General features: G+C 41.8%; 1 pseudogene; it reads right to left on the bottom strand.

The window, feature by feature from the left end:
• Nucleotides 1-1,041: 1,041 nt before the first annotated feature.
• On the bottom strand, nucleotides 1,042-17,176 carry LOC119542876 (annotated as a pseudogene).
• Between the last annotated feature and the right edge of the window lie 4,759 nt (nucleotides 17,177-21,935).

Below are 21,935 nucleotides of genomic sequence, written 5' to 3'. Positions count from 1 at the left end.
TCCTTCATAGGAAAAAAAAAGTTATGGTGCCATCTTATACAGTTGATGCTCCTTAAAGACACTTGGTTTGTATTAAAATTTACATACGTGTGTGTGTGTGTCTGTGAAGTAAGAATTCACTGAAGTAACATAAATCACCTTTTACCAAGAAGCTAAAAATTATCAAAATGTACATAAAATCTATGGCTAATCTATGCATTGTCTCCTATTGAATGACCCTCCAAACCTAGAGCCTACACTGGCATTAACTGTATTACAATCCTGCTAAATCTGAACTCTTGCTTCAAAACAGTGCTCAGTACTAATTCTCAGAAGACATGTTAAAGGACCACGTGAGTAACCTAGGAGCATTGCAGGTGGCCTAGGAATGCAATTACTGAACAAAGCTTTGAATTCTCAGAGGTCCTTTGGAGATTGTTGCATTCTTTCAGGCATTTACTTTAGGGAAGGATACTATCAAGAGACTTTCAAATATAAAGACAGTTCAGCTTTAAAAGTACAAATACGATTGATTTTATCTTGTAATCTATAGACAATCAGAATACAAATGTAAAGAATTCATACACTTTTTTAGGTGTATCAGGTAACCTGATACAGAAGTAGCAAAAATGTTACAAATTATGATGACCAGAAGAAATAATTGACATAAAGCTTATTTCCTGGGACAAATGGGGACTGGGTGACCAAAAGAAGCACAATGTGCTTTTAACTTTGTATGGAAAACACTGTTGAGGTCCATGTTGTCAAATACAAATCTGTTTTTGCCATGGAAACCCTCTACTTCAAATTAGTGACTGAATGCTTTGGAATCTTTTACTTGTGTTGTCACCTTCCAATCGCTGTTCTCTGAAGCTCCTGTTTCCTTCCTGCTGTCCCCTGAAACCTCAGTATCCTCCCCCTGGTCTTTCCAGCTCCGGTTGCTCTGTGGCCACAGAGAGCTGCCAGCACCATGAATTATGCCATTTTCCCTGTATTTCTATTTCGCTGCAGTGGGGACATCAAAGCAAGCACTCAGCTTTCTTTTGAGAAAGACTATTCCCTTCACTTTGGAATCAATACCCTCACACAGCTGCTCTTTAAGCTCTTTCCAGCATAGTGAATGGTTGGCATTCCAATCAAGCACTGCAAGATCATGGTCACAAAGCCCATATCTCAGTCGATCAAGGAGCGCCGTTCTACTGATGTGGCCCCTGAAACATGGGCCAGTGCTGCTGCCAGAGCTTCCACAGCTCCCTTCCCTTCTGTCAGTTTCTCAGCCGACTGCCTGCAGTGACTGATGGCAGTGGGAGGCACAGAATCCAAATACCTAATGGCATCTTGGCTGGAAGCTTTTATCACTTCTGTTGTAGAAGCTATACCTATTCACTTAAATTTAATTCCTGCTTTTTGCTCCACTTGTGCTAACTGATATCCTTCCTTGCGCAGATAAAAGCAGATGCAATTCCTGTCCTTCCAGCTCTACCTGTTCACCCAGAACAAAGAATATAGAACTCCACATCTTTTGGCAGAGAGCTTTGTACAACCAGATCAACCTCAATGATGTCTAACCCACGCACAGTAACACTGGTTGCCACCCAAACTCCAAAATCACCATTTCCAAAACTTTTCAGGGTGATTCCCCTTTGCTTCTCTGGAATGTCTCCATGCAATGTTTGGGCATCCTGCTTTACAGAGACATTCTGTGACAGCTCCTGGGCTTCTTTCTTGGTTTCACAGATGACAGTGCACCCAGGATAACCACTATAAACCCAGATCCAATCCCCAGTGACTGCTGCCCTGTCAGTCCATGGCATTTAATGGCCAGATGCCCCACAGTTACTGCAGTTTTCTGAGTCTTTTTACCAATCAAGTCCACTTGTTCATATGTAGATTTTCTGTATTTCTTAGCAATGTTATATACCCAATGAGGGCAAGTTGCAGAAAAAAGCAATGTTTGGGGATTGTCTTCTGCTTCTGTCTTGTATATCACCCTTAAAATCTCTTCCACTTTATCAGCAAAACTGATATCCAACATCTGGCCAACTTCATCCAGGACAACATGCTTAAGCTTGGTGAGATCTGGCTTGCATTTCTCTAGGTGGTCTTTGATATGAACTGGCATCCCAACCAGGCTATCAATCCCATTCCACATGCATTCAATTAGGCCTCCTTAGGGAGTTCCACCATAAAACAAACCACTGCCAGCTTCTTTGTGATGTCACTGAAGTCTCTGCTTACTGGATTTGCCAACTCCCTTGTAGGTGCAAGAACCAGAACCTGAGGAAATGGCCTCTCTTCTTGTCTTGCAGTTCTCCCTCAAGTTACCAAGTTACCATCAAGGGGATGGAAAAGGAGAATAACTTCCCAGTTCCTGTCCGTGCCTGTGCAATTAAATCCTTCCCGCTATAGACGTGCGAAACGCCTTTGCTTGTATGGGAAACAGGAAGGTCACCTCATGGGCTTTGAGAAGTTTAATAGTCACTTCAGATATGGGAAAATTAGAAAAGCACCGTCTTTTTGTTTCACAAGTATTTCCTGTTCTAACTCATTGTTGCAGCTTCATTGGAATTAGAATCAGGTCCAGAACAGGGGAATCCATTTTTCAGCTTGGAGCTTTTCTCTCCAAGTTCTCCATTCATCGCTTTTTCTTACTTTATCCTCTTGGGCTTAGGAATACCTGTGTTTTCTTCAGAAGGTTGCTCACTTAATACTTTTTTGATTTTAGGGGGAACAATTTTGCTTTCAGAGGCCTCCTTTTTCTTTTTCACATTTTTAGTTTTAGGAGAAATAATGTCTTTTTGAGATGCCCCCTCTTTTTTTTTTTTTTCACCTTTTTGGAATTAGGAGAAATTCATGTCACCTTCAGAAGGTCTTGCCTTTAAACTTTTTAGCTTTGGGGAAAATAGTCTCCTCCTTTTCTTCTGCTGACCCTTCAGTCTTATTAGATTTTGGTTTCTCTTTTTTATTTTTCTTCTCACTTTGTTTGTCCTATGTCTCCAATTTTTCCATGGCCATGTCTGATTTCAAGCCTGCATCACTAAGTTTTCTCAGCATCACCCAACAGAACCTGTGTAGACTGACCAGACTTGGCAACCATGTCCCATGCATCCTTTTTATGACAAATATTTTATAATACTCCCTTTGCTCTCCTCAAATGAAATTCATGGATATGATGACCTAACTACACAGATGATTTTAAAAACCACACATTAAAAAGGAATATAAAGGAAAGCCAAAAGGAAGGTAATTTATAAGAAAATTGTGTTTCTAAGTAAATGCATAGACAGGTCTTTTCAGAAAGATACAGTGGAGCTAGAGGCTTGCACTCGATGTGGAATGGGCATGAACAGAATGGCTGCAGACAGACCCATCCTGGCACAGGTACTGATCGCTCAGAACTGCAAGTGCTTTAAGCAAAGTGCTTTTCCAAGTAGTGAACAACTCTTTGGTCAAGTACCAAATTAAAGTATGCTTTGTCCTCTGCTTACATGGCACTTGCATTCCTGGTCGTGTTGTTTACTAAGCTAGGCAAAATATATTTTGAGTTGTATATAAAATGTAATTAAGTTCTGGACTCAGACAATTATAGAGTTTTTCCACCTACATGACTGTTGGAAATAAAGAGGTACCTGTAAGGAAATAAATGCCTACTCGGTTCTGGAGGAAAAAAGAATTTATTCACAATCTTGCAAGATAGGGCACACAGCCAGAAACATGGTAGGCTGGCCAGTGGGAAAAAGAACATGGCAATTTTTTAATATCCTACTCCTAATGCACAGGTCCCTCCCCTCTTTCCCCATTGGCTGGGTACTACCGAGGTTACAGCCTATCCGAGAGAGCTAACTAGCCCATCTTTGAGGTTTTGAATTGTACAGCCTGTCCGAGAGAGTTCATTCAGTTTAAATTTCCTGCTGGGAGTTCCCACCTCTGATTATACCTCATATCCCTTTACATTCCAGTAACCCAGGTTATTTTTCCACATAAGGAGCTGGTGCTGATTCTAGGCTTATGTCGTGGCTCTCTCTCTTCCCTTTACCACAGAACCTGTTTAAGCTGGTTCTTCTGCCATTTTCCCTATTCCATGCTGCCTTTATGTGAAAGCTAAACTTAACCCTTTCTTACAGATTTCCTCCTCTTTCTCTTTTTAAACATTTTTAGTTTTCATGTTTTAGTTTCTCAAATTTGCTAAGAGTTTTTTCACATTCCTCATCATAGGGATCTTTCTTCTCAAGGGGGGAGGGTATAGATTGTTCTGCCGATATTCTTGATTAGGGTGGTTTTGATGAGTCTCTGAACTAGCCTCTGGGCACAAAGGGTGATGTAGGACCCAGCCTCTGCAAACATTCCAGCTGAAATAATAAGGAAAGTTAAAATAGACATTGCAATTCCTTTCTATTTCCTGAACCAATTTTCCAACCACTCTGTGAGTGGGTTGTTAATGCCAGAATTTTTTGCTGTTCCTGAAATAAGGCTGTTAAGTCTTGTAGAGCTTTTGGTGATAGTTCCATCGGGTGCCGTATTATTGGGGATGAACATGCAACAACTTCCCCCAACTAAAGCACAGACACCGCCCTTTTCAGCTAGCATCATCTCTAGGGCCATTCTATTTTCCTATGCCATTAGGCTAGTGGTATCTAACTGTTCTGCTATTCCCTTAATGACATCTCTGGTATAGTTGATAAATCTTAGCTGATTATCCACATTTTTATTGATGGTAACCCACCAGAATAAGAACGATTCAAATCCTGCAGCCACTTGATTTCTAGCTATAAACTCATTTGGAAATTCCTGGGGAACCCCTATAGTATCTACATAAATTTTTCCATTGAAGGAACCAGGTACAGTTTGTACATTTCTCTTTTCTCCTTTGCCTTGGGTTGGTACTTTTTCTTTACTTTCAAATGTCAGGGTGAATGAGATAGCCAATTGAACCAGAGCACAGGTTCCTCCCCACTTTTCAGGTAGTGTTGGCCAGAGGATGCCCTTCCCGCAGTACCACCAGAGGTCTGCTCGGGGTATAGTTAGGCTGGAGAAGTTGCCAGTACTATCCTTGCTCACATTCCACACCTGTGTACACAAAGCCATGGTACCAAGATCCTGGAGCCCTTCTTCCCATCTGGAGAGACAGGCAGAGTGGTTTTCGGGACCAAGGTGAGACGCTGGTATGGCTTTGACACTTCCCTCCTGGACTGGAGGGAAAAGGGAGGAGAATGTACTACAACTTTTATCAGGAGTAGCAATTGAAAGAGGAGTATTATACATTTAAACTCCTTTTCATGCTTTTCCATCCCCAAGGGGAAGGGCACAATCTGAGCAGTGAGTTGGCCGATTGCACAAGCCTAACAGTCACTTCTGTTTAGACTCTGGACAGTGTATTTGACACATTCTACCCAGGTATTTGTATTTCTGTAACCTGTCTCTATTTCTATGGTCTGCTTTAAGTCTCTGGCCTCAAGTATTGTAATGACCTTGGAGTCAATTTGAACTGCAGAGTTAGACTCCAGCCAAGTTTCCCTTAATGGTTTTCCCTCCAACCTGGGTGAGACTGATCCCTTATACTGTGTTGTCCACCAAACAGTGTTCCAAGAATAACAGGGGTCAGGTGACTCATAAGTTATACTCCCAAATGTTCACCCCTCAACAACAATCTTGCTCTCTGTTTGAACAGTCTGCTCACATAAATACTTATATTCCTTCCTCAGTTGTTGCTGATGTTTTAGATTTCTACAGCTAATTACTTAGAGTTTGGGACTCTAAGCCTTTGACTACACTTATAACCAGCTTATCAGAACCTGTTACTCCTTGAATATGGAACATTATGATCAGTACAAGCAATTTCATCATTAAGCTATACACAGAGCACAATGCAAACACAGGGTTTAATCCAGCCCTTCCTCCTGCCTAGTACTTTCTTTCAACTATTGTCTTTTTAGAGTGATCCTTAGGGGATCTGAGGTGGGAGTCACTCTCTAGGATTTGGGTTGAGTTGCTGGATACTTATCATCTGGTTCAGGCACTGGTCCCTTTACTCATGTGTAATGAGTCCAGCCTCTTTCTGCTGTTGGGACTGCCATCTCAGGCATCAGCAAGACTTGATAGGGTCCCTCCCAGATCAATTGAAGTTTGGATTCTCTCCATGACTGGATCAGAACCCAGCTGCTGGGCTGATGTCAATGGGCAGCAAATTCAAGAGACGGGGTCTGAGCCAGCAATTCATGGTGCCTGAGAGATGATAAAGTAGAAGACAAGGCCAGTATATAATTCTTAAGGAAAAGATCCTTCATTTCTAGGGGAGGGGAGCTCTCCAGTCCTCCTGGGGAAAGGCAAACCAAAAAAGCATTTCATAAGGGAAAATTCCCAGTTCGTTTCTCGGGTCAGTCCGGATTCTTAGTAGAGCTATAGGTAAGCACTTGATCCAGGGTAACCTTGTTTCCAAAACCAATTTAGAAAGATGTTTCCTTATGGTTTGATTCATTCTTTCCACTCTCCCAGAGGATGGTGGATGCCAGGGAGTGTGGAAGTCCCAAGTGACACCCAGGCTTCTCATGGCATTCTGCAACACATGGGAGGTAAAGTGACTGCCATTGTCAGAGTCTATATTTTCCACTAACCCATTACGGAGAATGATTTGTTCAAGTTTAACTTTAGAAATTCCCAATGCTGTAGCTGAGGATAGAGGGTAGGCTTCCACCCATCTGGTGAGCTGGTCTACAATCACCAAAATATACTTTAGACAACCTATTGGGGGCATTTCAGTGTAATCAACTTGAATGCTCAGGAATGATCTGAGGCCTGGCTCTCTTCCCCCTTGTACCTGTTTTCTTAGGAACTTCTTATTTATCTTCCAACAAATTATGCACTATTCACATATTTGTTCAGCAACTGTGTAAAGGTCTACACATCCAAATTGTCTAAGTACTACCTCACACATGGCTTGCAACCCCCAATAACTCCCCCAGTGTAAGACTGCTAATACCTCCCTCATTATTGGTTTATTCAACATTTGTCTGCCTATCTGGGAGAAACCATTTCCCCTGATCATTTAAGGTTGCTCCTAACTGTTCCAGCACCTTTACTTCTTTGGTAGAGAATGTAGGGACCCCAGACTCTTCAGGGATAGAGGGTATCAGGACCATTAGTTTTAAAGGGGGACAGAGAGAGACCTCCTTAGCCTTCCCATCAGCTAACCTACTGCCTTTTGCCTCAAAAGTAGGGCCCTTCTGATGTCCGTTTATATGCACCACTGATATTTCTCTAGGTAAGAGTAGATTGGTTAATACTTGTTTCACCAATTCCCCATGAACCAGTTCTTTTCCTTTGCTGTTGATTAATCCCCTTTCTTCCCAGATCTTTCCAAAGGTGTAGACTACCCCAAAGGCATACTTAGAGTCAGTGTAGATTGTATCATCCTTTCCCTCTAATAATTTGAGGGCTTGATTTAGTGCATACAACTCACAAGTTTGAGCTGGCCACTTATTGGGCAATCAGCTAGCTTCTTTCACTTCACAAGTTACTCCATCTACAACCGCGTAGCCATTGTGCCTTTCTCCTTCTAGGACTTTAGAGGATCCATCTATGAACACTCTTTCCCCCGAGTGCAGGGGAAGATCCCTTAGGTCAGTTTGGACTTGGGTTTGGTATTCAATTAGGTCTAACAGTCATGCTCAGGGGTCTCTACTTGCTCAGGCCCCTTCCAGAGGAAGGAGGCCGGGTTTAGGCTATGATCTGTTGTCAAGACCAAATCATCTTTTTCCATTAGGATTGCCTCATATTTCAGGATTTGGGAATCAGTCAACCATCTCCCTGCCCTTTGAGACATAATAGTCCTCACTTGATGAGGGGGACTAACTACTAATGCCCCTCCAAAGGTCAACTTCCTGCTTTCTTCTACTAAAAGGGTGGTTGCTGCAATGGTTTAAACACACCCAGGCCACCCCCTAGAGACTGGATCTAAAACCTTTGAAAGGAAAGCTATGGGCCTTCTTTGGCCTCTCCAGATTTGGGTTAGGACCCCTAAAGCCATTCCCTTATCTACTGTAACAAACAGGTGAAAGGGTTTCTTGAGGGAAGGAAGTGCTAGAACAGGAGCTTGCACCAGTGCCTGCTTGAGCTCATTTAAAGCCTCCATTTCCACTTCCTCCCATTCTATCTTGTCAGGCTCTTCCTCTAGTAATTTTTGGTATAGCCCCTTAGTTTGAGATGCAAAAGGATCTATCCACAATCTACAGTGCCCTACCAATCCCAGGAATTTCTGTAGTTCCCTTTTTGTTTGAGGAAGAGGCAACTTAACTATGGCCTGGATCCTTTCTGGATGTATTTTTCTTTTTCCTTCACTTATGAGGTGGCCTAGGTACTTAACTTCCCTTGCTACAAATTGCAGTTTACTTTTACATATCCTTAATCCTTGATCCCCTAAAAAGTTCAGTAGATTCTTCATAGCTTGAGCCACCACTTGCCTTTCTTTACCCGATATTAATAGATCATCTACATATTGCAGAAGGGTGATCTCAGGTGGGATTGGAAATTTTTCCAATACACTAACTCTTGCCCAGAGAGACTGGGGAACTCCGTAAAACCCTGAGGCAAGACCGTCCATCTGTATTGCTGCTTTCGCCCATTGAAGGGAACTTCCCACTCAAAGGCAAACTGGTCTCTACTTTCTGGATCAAGGGGACAGGCCCAGAAGGCATCCTTTAAATCTACTACACTAAACCACTTATGATGGCAGGGGATTTTACTCAGGAGAGTGTAAGGATTAGGAACTACAGGGTGTTGAACCTGAACAATTTGATTAATGGCCCTTAGGTCCTGCACTGTTCTCCAGCTACCATCTGGTTTCTGGATGGGGAGAATGGGAGTATTAAAAGGGGACATATAGGTCTCTGAGTCCATCTCAAAGGAGACTCTCAAAGATGGGTTGGAGTCCTTGTCTTCCTTTAAGGGGAATAGGATATTGTTTCTGGCACATGACCACCCCTTCCTTCTTTAACTTGATTTTAATTGGAATTCGCAACCCTCCCGTTTCCTTTTTTTACCCATACCTCCTCAATGTCCTTTTCATCTTCTTCAGTGAGCAGGGCCAAAACCTCAATTTGTCCATTCCTCACCTCTAAATCCAGTCCCATAGGTATTATTAGGTCTCTTCCTAATAAATTAATCACTCCCAGCTTCTGGGATGTGCAACAAGGGAGCTATAATTTGATTATTTTCCCAACAAATATTAGTAGGCTCAAGAATGGGAACTTTAAATCCCTTCCCTTTTATCCCTGAGACAGTAAGGGAACTGCCAGAGAGCCTGGCCCCCTTTGGAAGATGATTTACAGAGGATCGAGCTGCTCTGGTGTCTATCAAGACTGTAATTTCCTCTTGATATGGGCCCACCTTTAAATTTACTAAAGGATCCTGGTGGGCTTCTGAGACGAGGAACCCTCTGACTCTCCTAGTCCTTGAAATTCATTAAGGGTATGACTCAACCCTCCTTCTGTAAGTCTGGGCACTCCCTTTTGAAATGGCCAGGTTTTCCACAGTGATAACACCCTACCGAGTTCTGCATTCTCCTTGCTCCTTTTTTTAAGTTAGCCCAGCCCACTCCCTTATCTTGCTTCTGTCTGCTTCCTCCATTCTCTGCTCCTAATCTTTTCTTGACCAACTGGTCAACAGTGATCATCATGACTTTAGCCTGTTGCTTTTGCTTTTCATCCTCCCTTCTTACAAATACTTTCTGTGCATCCCTTAATAACTCCTCCAATGGCTTATTCATCCATTCATCTATTTTCTGGATCTTTATTCAAATATCAGGCCAAGACCCCTTCACATAGCTGACTTTTAACATTCTCTGGGACACAGGGTCATCAGGGTCCATACCTGAATATTTCCTCACTTGATCTCTCAGTCTTTGCAGATAAGCAGAGGGAGACTTATCTTTCTCTTGATTCACCTCAAAAGCCTTATCCAAATTTTGAGATTTGGGTACGGCCAGTTTTATCCCCTGTATACTGAGGTCTCTGAAATCCTTCATTTGTGCCCTATCCTCCTTAATGTTATTATCCCAATTGGTGTCAGTACTTGGAAATTTTTGCTCTGCTGCCATTACCCCTTGCCCTGGTGGGTGTTGCCTTTCCCATTCTTTCATAGCCACCCCTCTCACCATTCCTCTCTCCTCTTTTATAAAGAGGATGTTTAATATGGACATAAGTTCAGACCACGTGTATAGGCTAGAGCCTTGGAATTGATCTATTTTGCTCAGCCAGCCCCATTGTGTCCTCTATTAATGATTTCATCTCCTTCTTAAAATTCCTTACTTCTGCACTCATTAATGGGGCATCTATATACCCAACTTCTTTTGGCCCCACAGGCACCTCCCTCAAGGGGTAAAGGGATTCAAAGGTGTGATGTTCCCTTACTCTCTTTCCTTCAAGAGTTTTCAGAAATGGAAAATTCTGTATATCCTTTTTGCACTGTGCCAATTCTTTCCTCAACAACTGATGGGTCATATCTGGTGGGGCAGTTGGCGCTGATGGGCCTCCTGGTTCCCCTGGAAACTGTGTGGACTTTATTAGGTCCCCAGACTAGCAATTTCTGCCCTGGGAGAGGAGGGGAATAGTAGGGAGGAAGAAGGCTTAACAAGGGGTCCCAGGGTTTAGATTTCACCAACTCAGCTTCCGAGTTTGGATTTTTATCTTTCACAGGGTAAAGGGAAGTTTTTTTCTTCTTTAGCCAGCACATGGCATAATCAGACTCCTTCCTAGAAAAGGGTTTCTTCTCATTAACATAAGTTACAAGGTTGGCACAGAGCCAGTCCTCCTCTGTCCCGTATCTTGGCCAGAATACATCCAGCAGCGAAATGCTTTCTTTGGTCCAAATGTAACAACAATATTTAATCATTTTCTTTTTGTCCTTTCCCTTGGTCCGATTGCTATCAGTCCAATATTTTAACATCCTACCTAGTGGACTATCTGGAGGGATGTCCCCGAAGGACTCTATAGGTGTCTCCTTTTCTTCTTCCCTGGCCAGCCAATTGCCTCTATTACCCATTCTGAGTCTTGTCTGGGCTTCTTTCTCTCAGTTCCTTTCGCTTCGTCCATCTCTGGCTCTTTCTCTTGTGGGAGAAGGGAACCGCAAATTGGGACTCCGCACTCACTTCCCACAGTATGTCACGCATCTCAGTCACACACAATCAGCCTCAGACTCATCAAGAATTCCCAACCACCAAGGTAATATAATATTTAACAGTCCTCTTTCCTTACCTTGGTCCATGCATGGAGCTGCCTGGTCAACCAGAGGCAGGCTTTCGCTTTTCCCCTTTTTCTCGTCCACAACTGGCAGATCCAAGTGCCAGAGACCGGCCCCCAATGGTGGAGTCAGAGAGTGCTCAATCGGTGGGATGTGCCTTCCCTTTGTCCACCTCGGGGGTCACCCTCTGAAGCCTCGGGTCCCGGACGAGCCCCCAAATTGTTGGAAATAAAGTGGGACCTGTAAGGGAATAAATGCTCACTTGGTTCTGGAGGAGAAAAAAATTTATTTACAATCTTGCAAGATAGGGCACCCAGTCAGAAACGTGGCAGGCTGGCCAGTGGGAAAAAGAACATGGCAATCTTTTAATATCCTACTCCTAATGCGCAAGTCCCTCCCCTGTTTCCCCATTGGCTGGGTACTACCGAGGTTACAGCCTATCCAAGAGAGCTAACTAGCCCATCTTTGAGGTTTTGAATTGTACAGCCTATCCGAGAGAGTTCATTCAGGTTAAATTTCCTGCTGGGAGTTCCCACCTCTGATTATACCTCATATCCCTTTACATTCCAGTAACCCAGGTTATTTTTCCATATAAGGAGCTGGCACTGATTCTAGGCTTACATCTTGGCTCTCTCTCTTCCCTTTACCACAGAACCTGTTAAAGCTGGTTCTTCTGCCATTTTCCCTATTCCATGCTGCCTTTATGTGAAAGCTAAACTTAACCCTTTCTTACAATGACATTCTGGTGAGACATTTGAGCATAGCCTGGATATAGGCCCACTTGGTTACATAGGAATCTAGTGCACTTGGATCCAGACTAAATGCCTATGGCACCCCTCCCCCATCATGGTGACATCCAAAAATCCCTCATATATTTCCAAAACACTTTCTGGGGTTGGGGGGTATTGCCCTGTTAAGAACCACTATGCAAGTGGAAGGAGTATTTATTGGGCACTTGAGAGTCTAAGAGTTGAAATGCCAAAGTGCTAGCAGAACAAGCACAAACTCTCAGCAGACACAGGTGAGCCCGTAGGCTCCTGTAACTGCATCAGCTCTAAAGACAGGAAGGCGGTTGATCTAGGATTCCTGGGAAAGGTGATGGGCATGGTGATGATGATGTGGTGGGGATGGTGTTCTGGGAGGGTAGGAGGAGAGTTAAACAGGAACTCTTTGAGTTCCTGTTTGACAAAGCTATCCCTGGCTCCATCCAAACTAGAATAGTCACTCCAGTTAACATTCTTTTCAGGCACTTTTCACAGTTGTAATGTAAACCCTATATCTCCTCCACTAGACTGAAAGAAGGAAGAGGGGAGGACCCCATATTCTCTGTATTACTAGCACCTAATACAGAGCCTGGCACATAGAAGTAACGGAGGCCTTTTGGGGGTTGAATGAATGAAATCAGAAGCATAAAACTATGAAAAAGTGGATAAAAATTGCTGCATAAATTGCAAGCTATTCTCTTTCTTTTTGCTTAAAAATTACTTTAAATTGAGAAAGAAAATAAAAGCAAAGATGCAAAAAAAAAAAAAAAAAAAAAAAAGCAAAGGTATACCATGCATACAATGAATTCAAGGTTATAAAGAAGACTGCTGCTATCAAGTCAAAGTTATTGGTGCCTTTTAAGATATGCTCATGTCATAATTAGATTAACCAGGCTAGGTAAAGAACTCCCCTGAGAAGAAAACTATTTGCAAAGATGAAGCTACTGGGGTTCTTTCTGGAAATGACCTTCACCTTAATTTATGCTATCCAGACATAAATACTTATATTAAAATTTAAACTAGTTCCCAAAATAATTTCCCAAGAAGAAAAATCATTTATGATTTGGGGCCTTTAAACACCCTTGTTACTATTCAGAATAGAGTGTGTTAGAGAATCATATTACATTTTATTTAACAGTTAATGAATGACTGGTATTATGCTAGGTGCTAAGACTACAAAGATGAAAAAGACAAACCGCTCTGCAGGAACTTATAATCAGGTAGTTGAAATAGATGTACACACTGAGATCTCTCTAATAGGTGATAGAATTTAATACTTGCCAAATAAAGAGGAAAAGTGCCCTAGAAAGCCTGGAAAGAGATATAGTGGTTCTTTTAGCCTAGGTCAGTTCATAGTAGACACAATATTTTATTTGAGAGTTTTATGCCTGAATGGCAACAACTGAGGAGAGGGAAGTTTCCTGAAAGAAACTTTGCAGAGACTTCTTAGGGGATTTCTTTCCTCAACCTGATTAATCTAATTATGGCATAAGCATATTTTAAAAGACACCAAAAATTTGGATGGTAGCAGCAGGTCTCTTCATAATCTTGTTGAAAAGTCATTTGAATAACTCAGTTCTAGCTGACATTTATTGAGCACTACCTCTGTAGCAGATACCACTTCAAGCACTTTGAATGTTTAAAATCATTGACTATTCATGAAACCTCTTAATATTGGTACCATTATAATCACTGTTTTGTTGATTAAATGGGAGCACAGAGAGGTTAAGCAACTTGCTGAGGGTTACACAGCTGGTAAGTAGCATAGCTGGGATTTGAAAGCAGTCACTGTGGTTCCAGAGCCAGACGTTTTTTTTTTTTTTTTTTTTTAATTAAATCTTCATTTTATTGAGATATATTCACATACCACACAGTCATACAAAACAAATCATACATTCGATTGTTCACAGTACCATTACATAGTTGTACATTCATCACCTAAATCAATCCCTGACACCTTCATTAGCACACACACACAAATAACAAGAATAATAATTAAAATGAAAAAGAGCAATTAAAGTAAAAAAGAACACTGAGTACCTTTGTCTGTTTGTTTGTTTCCTTCCCCTATTTTTCTACTCATCCATCCATAAACTAGACAAAGGGGAGTGTGGTCCTTATGGCTTTCCCAATCCCACTGTCACCCCTCATAAGCTACATTTTTATACAATTGTCTTCAAGATTCATGGGTTCTGGGTTGTAGTTTGATAGTTTCAGGTATCCATCACCAGCTACCCCAATTCTTTAGAACCTAAAAAGGGTTGTTTAAATTGTGCATAAGAGTGCCCACCAGAGTGACCTCTCGGCTCCTTTTGGAATCTCTCTGCCACTGAAGCTTATTTCATTTCCTTTCACATCCCCTTTTGGTCGAGAAGATGTTCTCCATCCCACGATGCCAGATTTACATTCCTCCCTGGGGGTCATATTCCACGTTGCCAGGGAGATTCACTCCCCTGGGTGTCTGATCCCACTTAGGGGGGAGGGCAGTGATTTCACCTTTCAAGTTGGCTTAGCCAGAGAGAGAGGGCCACATCTGAGCAACAAAGAGGCATTCGGGAGGAGGCTCTTAGGCACAACCATAGGGAGGCCTAGCCCCTCCTTTACAGCAACCGTCTTCCCAAGGGTAAAACCTATGGTAGGGGGCTCAACCCATCAAACCACCAGTCCCCTATGTCTGTGATCATGTTAGCAACCATCAAGGTGGGGTAGGCCAATACCCCTGCATTCTCCACAGGCAGAGCCAGACTTTTAACACCATGTTCTGTCACCCAAGAAGGAAAAAAGTCGCAGAAGGAAGTGGAATTGGGAACCCAGCCTGAAAAAATGGGTCACACAGGACCAGATTCCTGTGTAAGACAGTAAATCCTTTCTGCCAAAATGGTGGGGAAATTCTATATCAATGGAATTCCCACATCAGTGTTTTTTTCTTACATCACAACCCCAAATGAGGAAGTTTATGGGGAATTTTGAAAGGTTAGTGAAGACCAAGGTAACAGATTGCAGCAATTTACCCTCACAGTTCTAGACTGGGAGCTCCTTGAAGGAGCTTACTCATTTTCGTATTCTCAGTTCCAGGCGATGCTTCTGTACATGTCTGCGTCAGAGAGTAAGTATCTGCCATTTTCTGGTAACAGACGTTTTTTTGTAATTGAATGCAGCACTGTCAAATAGAACTTTCTGTGATGATAAATATGTCCAATATTCTAAGCTGTCCTAAGTGGTCGCCAGTAGCTATCCATGGCTATTGAGCACTTGAAACGTGGCGAGGGCAACTGTTGGAATGAACTTTAAATTTTATTTAATTTTAATTAACTGAAATTGAAATAGCCACATGTGGGCATCACAGATCGTTATATGAGTTTGAATTCTTCCAAAACCTATGGTGAGGTTCCAGATAATGGGTGATGTGTAGACTGGTCAGTTCAGGTCTTTGTAATCACAGCTTTGGGCCAATGTGTAAGAGGCAAAAGAACTGCTTTGAGTCTAGAAAGTGAGCAAGCTTTGGAAGTGGCTTGTCATATTAATATTAATTCATTTAAATTTAGGAAATATAAAGCTAGAATGAGATACTTGTGATCATATTTAATTCATATTTAATAAACTAATTTTCCATATGGGAAAAATTTTCAAAATAGCATTTCAGATATCACAGGTCCACAAAAGAGTAATTAACCATTCTTGAACCTGATACAGATAAAAATTCTTAGGGATCTTAGTTGGGCTATAGATTGTGAGAGTAATTTGATTGTCACAGTATTTGTTCTGGAACAGGACATGCTGCATATAAAATGCTGAGAAGGAATTTTCTAGGTTTGGATGTTAATCTCGGATTGTTCAAAGATAACTAAATTCCAAATTCTTAGTTGTCCATTGGCAATGAAAATCCAATATGGAAAAACCTATTTAAAGTGTGCAAAACACACAGAGGCCTTTATTTTTGGAAATATTGGACGTTGGAAAAAATTAAACTATTATCCATAATTCCACTATTCAGAATTCCATTTTACTTAATTTGCATATTATTTTTAGGCTTTTATTCTGATATAGATATTAGAGATCATAATTCGCTTTTATTGATTTAACCCACTTCCATTTTTAAATTAAAAAATTAGTTTCATAGTATTCCTATTTTATCAGTTTGGGATGCCCACCCTCCACCCCCACCCCCACTTTTTTTCACTTGTATCTGACCATTGATGGAAGACCAAGTCCTCAGAATTCTGTAAAGCTGAAAATAAATGCCATCACAGCCTTTCAGTCTGCCAGAGAGAGCTTTATTAAGTCAACAAAATACTTTCTCATCTTTGAGCTACTGCACAGTGGGATTTAACACATATGTTCCAATTGTCTGGTTTTTCCATTTTAAGAGTTACGTAATATCTACCATTTTATTTTCTTTTTATTCTTTCCTTTATTTATGCTTTTATTATAGCCATGATTTTTCATAATAAGAGAAGGTTTTTACAGAGTTGGTGGGACTTACAGAAAGTCTTAGAGGAAGGCATTATAAAATCTGTAATTTACTTTAAAAAACTTCGGTGCAGTTGGCATAACATTATTTAAATGCCAGTTAGTTTACACTGTAACTCTAGAGGTGACTGCTGATCACCACCAAAAATGTGTTCCAGGGAGGTCCTCTAGCACTGTACAGAAAGGGCAAGTCTCCTCCATCAACCAGCTTGGCTTATTAGAATATTGGATATTAACAATGGATTTTTATTGACAAAACTAGTGTCTGTATATTTTATTTTAGGATAGTAGATGATAGAAACTTGTTCTCATTGGTGAAAAAAAATATATGTATGAAATAATTTAGAGACATTCCTCCCTAAATCTCTTCACTATAAATGCTGACAGACCACCCCCAATGACCCCAGCCTTTGTGTAATCTCTTCCCCTGGGTGGGGGCTAGATTTAATGACTTGATTCTAATGAATGGAATACAGTGGAAGTGATGGGATGTTACCTCTAAACTTAGGTTAAAAAAGACTTTTGCTTTGGTCTCTTGCTCTCTCGCTCTCATCTCTCTTACTCTCATTTTTCTCTCTTTCTTTTGGGTTGCTGACCCTGGGGAACACCAACTGCCAAGCTGTGAGCCAACCTTGCAGAGCGGCTTGCATGGGGAAGGATCGAGGCCTGCCAATAACCTTGTGAGTGATCTTGGTAGCAGATCCTGTGAAGCAAGTTGCCACATGGTACATCACGGGGACACGGGCTCCGGCACAACAGAAACCTTCAGCAAATGGCTGTTTTATTACTTACGCAGCACAAAGGGTCCAAAAGAGCTGGAGAAGAGGTTCCATCACGGCCGGTCTCGCGGGGAAGCCAACTGCTCAGGTCAGGGTTGGTGGATGGTGGTTCCACATGCTCCACTTCACGTCTGAGAGGAGAGACAAATCTGTGCTGCCAAGGGCAGGGTATTTATGAGTTCATGCCCTGATAAGAAGCTTGGGCTGCTTGTTCTTGGTTTCCAGGTTTAAGGTCTTTTTCATTAGACCTAACATCTCCTCTGGGCTGTGGAATGGAAACAGCATACAATAGGAAAGGAGGTGGGTGTAGGGGAGGGCTGGGAGATGGCCACTGAGTGTGTGTCTCTGGCTTCCCCAGCAGGTACCCACTACACCCACCCATCAAGCCTTCAGATGAGATCACAGCCCTGGCTGACAGCCAGACTGTAAGCTCTTGCAACAATGTAAGTCAGAAGCACCCAGCTAAGTTGTGTCTGGATTTCTGACCCACAGAAACTGTGAGATAAGAAATGCTTATTGCTTTAAGCCTCTAAGTCTTAGGGAGATTCGTTACACAGCAATAGGTAACTAATAAAGATGTGTAAGACATAGAGAAGCTGAGAGAAACTACACAATGTCTGACATGTCTTTGGTTATAATGGAAGCTAACAGTTTCGAGTGTTTTCTATGTGCTATGAATTCTAAGTATTCCACATATAGCAACTCATTTTTTTTTAATCATTTTATTGAGATATATTCACATACCACACAGTCATACAAAACAAATCGTACTTTCGATTGTTTACAGTACCATTACATAGTTGTACATTCATCACCTAAATCAATCCCTGACACCTTCATTAGCACACACACAAAAATAACAAGAATAATAATTAGAGTGAAAAAGAGCAATTGAAGTAAAAAAGAACACTGGGTACCTTTGTCTGTTTGTTTCCTTCCCCTATTTTTCTACTCATCCATCCATAAACTAGACAAAGTGGAGTGTGGTCCTTATGGCTTTCCCAATCCCCTTGTCACCCCTCATAAGCTACATTTTTATACAACTGTCTTCGAGATTCATGGGTTCTGGGTTGTAGTTTGATAGTTTCAGGTATCCACCACCAGCTACCCCAATTCTTTAGAACCTAAAAAGGGTTGTCTAAAGTGTGTGTAAGAGTGCCCACCAGAGTGACCTCTCGGCTCGTTTTGGAATCTCTCTGCCACTGAAGCTTATTTCATTTCCTTTCACATCCCCCTTTTGGTCAAGAAGATGTTCTCCGTCCCACGATGCCAGGTCTACATTCCTCCCCGGGAGTCATATTCCACATATAGCAACTCATTTAACTCTCATTTTGATCATGCTATTATTCCCATTTTACAGACAAGGAAACTGCCTTAGAGAGGTTAGGTCTTTTGCCCAAGATGCAGAGGTTAGAAGAAAACCCAGGCAATCTTTCTCTTGAATCCATGCTCATAACTGCTGTGCTATACGTACTGTTCTTTGTGTAGTTAATTATGGCTAGTGAGTGAATCAAGTGGGGTAAGAGGCCGTTTTGGAGGCAGAGGTGGAGGGATGCATGGCAAAGGTAAAAAGTTGAAAATGCTTATCGCAGGCTAAATTGGAATGTAATAAGCATAATCTACATGAATTAAGTGACTCACCAACCCTACTGAGAGCAACTTAGGATTTGTCTAGCAGACTATGAGGAATCTGCCTTTTTTGGATAGGGATGGGCATTTTTTCAAGGAAGACAGAAAGCCCAAGTAATGCATCTGGCCATCAGTGCTCTTTTGTGGTACTATTTGCTGAAATAAATTAACATTTCCATCTCAACTGACTCATTCAGAAGAAATAATTCATATCCACAGATTGATCCATGTAGCCCTCCTCTGAGATTAAACAAAATATATCATTGTGATTTTTCACAAACAAATAATGAAAGTCATAGGCTATTTTATTTTCTTTTTATTCCTTTTCATACTGACCTCCACGCACCTACGCCTGCCATTTAGAACTGTATGAAGGAAGCAGACACCTGGAGTTTCAGCAGAGCCTCGGATGCACTTCACCCCAGGCCCGTTGCTGCAGAACACCCCAAGAGATCCTCAGTGTTCACACACTTGAGCACTGTCTGATCTGGCCAGTGAAAGAATATCACTAGCACCCTTTGCTTGTTGCTGATGAAAATGCCTTGTTGAGGGTCAGGAAATTTAGCCCAATTGAGGCATCCCAGCAAGATATTGTAGACCATGGGAAAACAGATGGGAAGAAAGATTTTTAATAAAGACATCAGTACTAACATCTCCCTCTTTTAAACTACACAGAGCTGATACATAGTAACAGCAGCCACGGTCATCCTTCCCTTACAGACGTTTCACACTTGGCTGCTGATTTTCAAATCCAGTTATTCAGGAGTAAAAGTTCTTCTCTGAAATCTTCCTCTCTCCTGTAGCACCACAAAGCCACATCTGTTGATTTGGGTATTTACAGAGTGTCTAGATTTTACACCGGTAGTTTGATTTATTATTCAATTCTGTGTGCTAGTTACTTTGTGAATTGTCTTATGGCAAAAACTATGATGAATAAGGTATCCCAATTTGCATATCATAAAAACAAGAAGGTGAATGCAATATTTCTCTAACACAACTTTGACACTAATTCTTACCTGTCAAGCAGGAAAAATAAAATCATATGTGTCTTATAAAGTGAATATGGCTCTAGTTCAAGTATTTATGATTGTACATTTGGGAGGAATAAAATACCTCTCCTGTTTAAAAAATACTGCTATGTATTCCATTTGGCATTTTAGCGCATAATATGAAAACACAAACCCCTCAAGGGATTATTTTTCAAAAGCAGATATCTAAACAGAGCATTAAAAGCTATTTACTAGATGTCATATGAGGATTCTCCTAGAGAAAGAACATAAACTGTGGGCTTCCATAGTTCCCAGAGCACTCTATCACAGCCACTGCCTGCTGTGGCCCTGCCCTTGATCTTGTCTTTATCAGTAACCACAGCCCTGTCATGTCTCAAATTCTATATCCCTTTCTTTGACCATCATCTCCTCAATTACCAGCTCACTCCTTCCAGTACCCAACTTCACTGTTCTTCAGCTTTACCAGGATCTTCAGTCCACTGATCCTATTACTCCTTCACTGTCCCTCTTCCCCACACTTACGCCTTCTGTTTTCTCCCTGCATAGCTCAACTCCCATCTCCTTCAGTGGCGTCACTACCCTGCACACCCTCTCCACTTCTCTGACCCCTTCTCGCTTCTCATATCAGACTTGCCTGGATAAACCAGAACCCTAGTTTGCAGTAAGTCTCCATCTGTGAATGCCTGCACCTATGCAGCTTAAAAATATGCCACCAAGCTTGCTGGTCTCACTTTAAATTCAGGACCGTGACTCTTCACATGGTCCTTCATGTTGCCCCACAATCACTCAGTGCTTCTGGAATGGATTCATTCCTCTTATATTCTCTGCTAGACTATTTTACACTTTCTCCTCCTTCACAAACATCTGATGCTTCCTCCCTATGGCTTTGCTGAAAAAACGGAGGCACTCAGAATAAAACATTTACAACCCCCTCCCCTACACCTACTGCTCTACATCTACAGCTCTACACTGTACCTTCCCACATCACCGTGGATGAGCTGTCTGTGCTGCTACCTAAGGCCACCCCTGCTCCTGGGCATAGCCTCATCCACTCAAGGACAAGACTTCCTCATCTCTCTCTCCTGCTTCCTTATTTTTTCTCTCTTTATTGGATCGTTCCCATAAACAAGCAAACATGCTATAATTTCTCCCATCTAAAAATTAAGAAAACAAAAATGAAGAGAAACCTCCTTTGGCTCCATTTCTCCCTCTAGCCATTGTCCATTTCTTTCCTTCCTGTCACAGCAAAACTCTTAAAAAGCAGCATCCATACTCACAGTCTCTAATTTCTTTCCTTTCATTCACCTTTGAACACATTGTAATGCAATTGCTCTTATCAAGATCACCAGTAACCTCCTCCTTCATAGCTAACTCAATGGTCATTTCATAAACTTCGTTTTTCTTGACCTGTCGGTAGCAGTGGACATAGTCAGTCACTTTCTCCTCCTTGAAACTCTTCCTCCATGTGGTTTCTGGGACATCACACTCACCTGATTTTCCACCAGATTTTCTGGCTGATCCTCTTCAGCCTCATCTCATCACCCAGATTACTAAATGTTGGCATGCCTGAGGGCTCAGTCCTCTGGACTTCCTTTTTTCTGTCTGTTTACTCTCTGGGTGATCTCAATAGGCCCCACAGCTTTATACACAGATGAGTCCCAGATGTATATCACCAGCTTGAACCTTTCACCTGAATCCAGACCATATAGCCAACTGCCTATGCAATACTTCCACCTGGATATTTGATAGCATCTCAAGCTCAGCATTCTAAAATGGGGTTCACAGTATTCGTCCCTGTCTCCAAACCATCTCAATTAATGGCAGCTACATGCCTCAAGTTGCTCAGGCCAAAATCTTGAAGTCATCCTGGTACTCTCACACCCCACACTGGCTCTGCCAACATATCCTGTCTCCTCAAACCTGATGCACACTGACCCCTTCTTGTCAACATGGCTCCTGCATGACTGCTATAGACATCTAACTCATCTCTCAATTTCTGCCTTTGAATCACTCTGGTTTATTCATTTATTTAGAACATGTCCCTCCACTGCTTAAAAACCTCCAATGGCTTC

This window comes from Choloepus didactylus, chromosome 8 (assembly GCF_015220235.1).
Source record: "Choloepus didactylus isolate mChoDid1 chromosome 8, mChoDid1.pri, whole genome shotgun sequence".
Taxonomy (NCBI): domain Eukaryota; kingdom Metazoa; phylum Chordata; class Mammalia; order Pilosa; family Megalonychidae; genus Choloepus; species Choloepus didactylus.
Note: the sequence above shows the minus strand (reverse complement) of the source record. Positions and strands in the feature narration are given on the sequence as shown.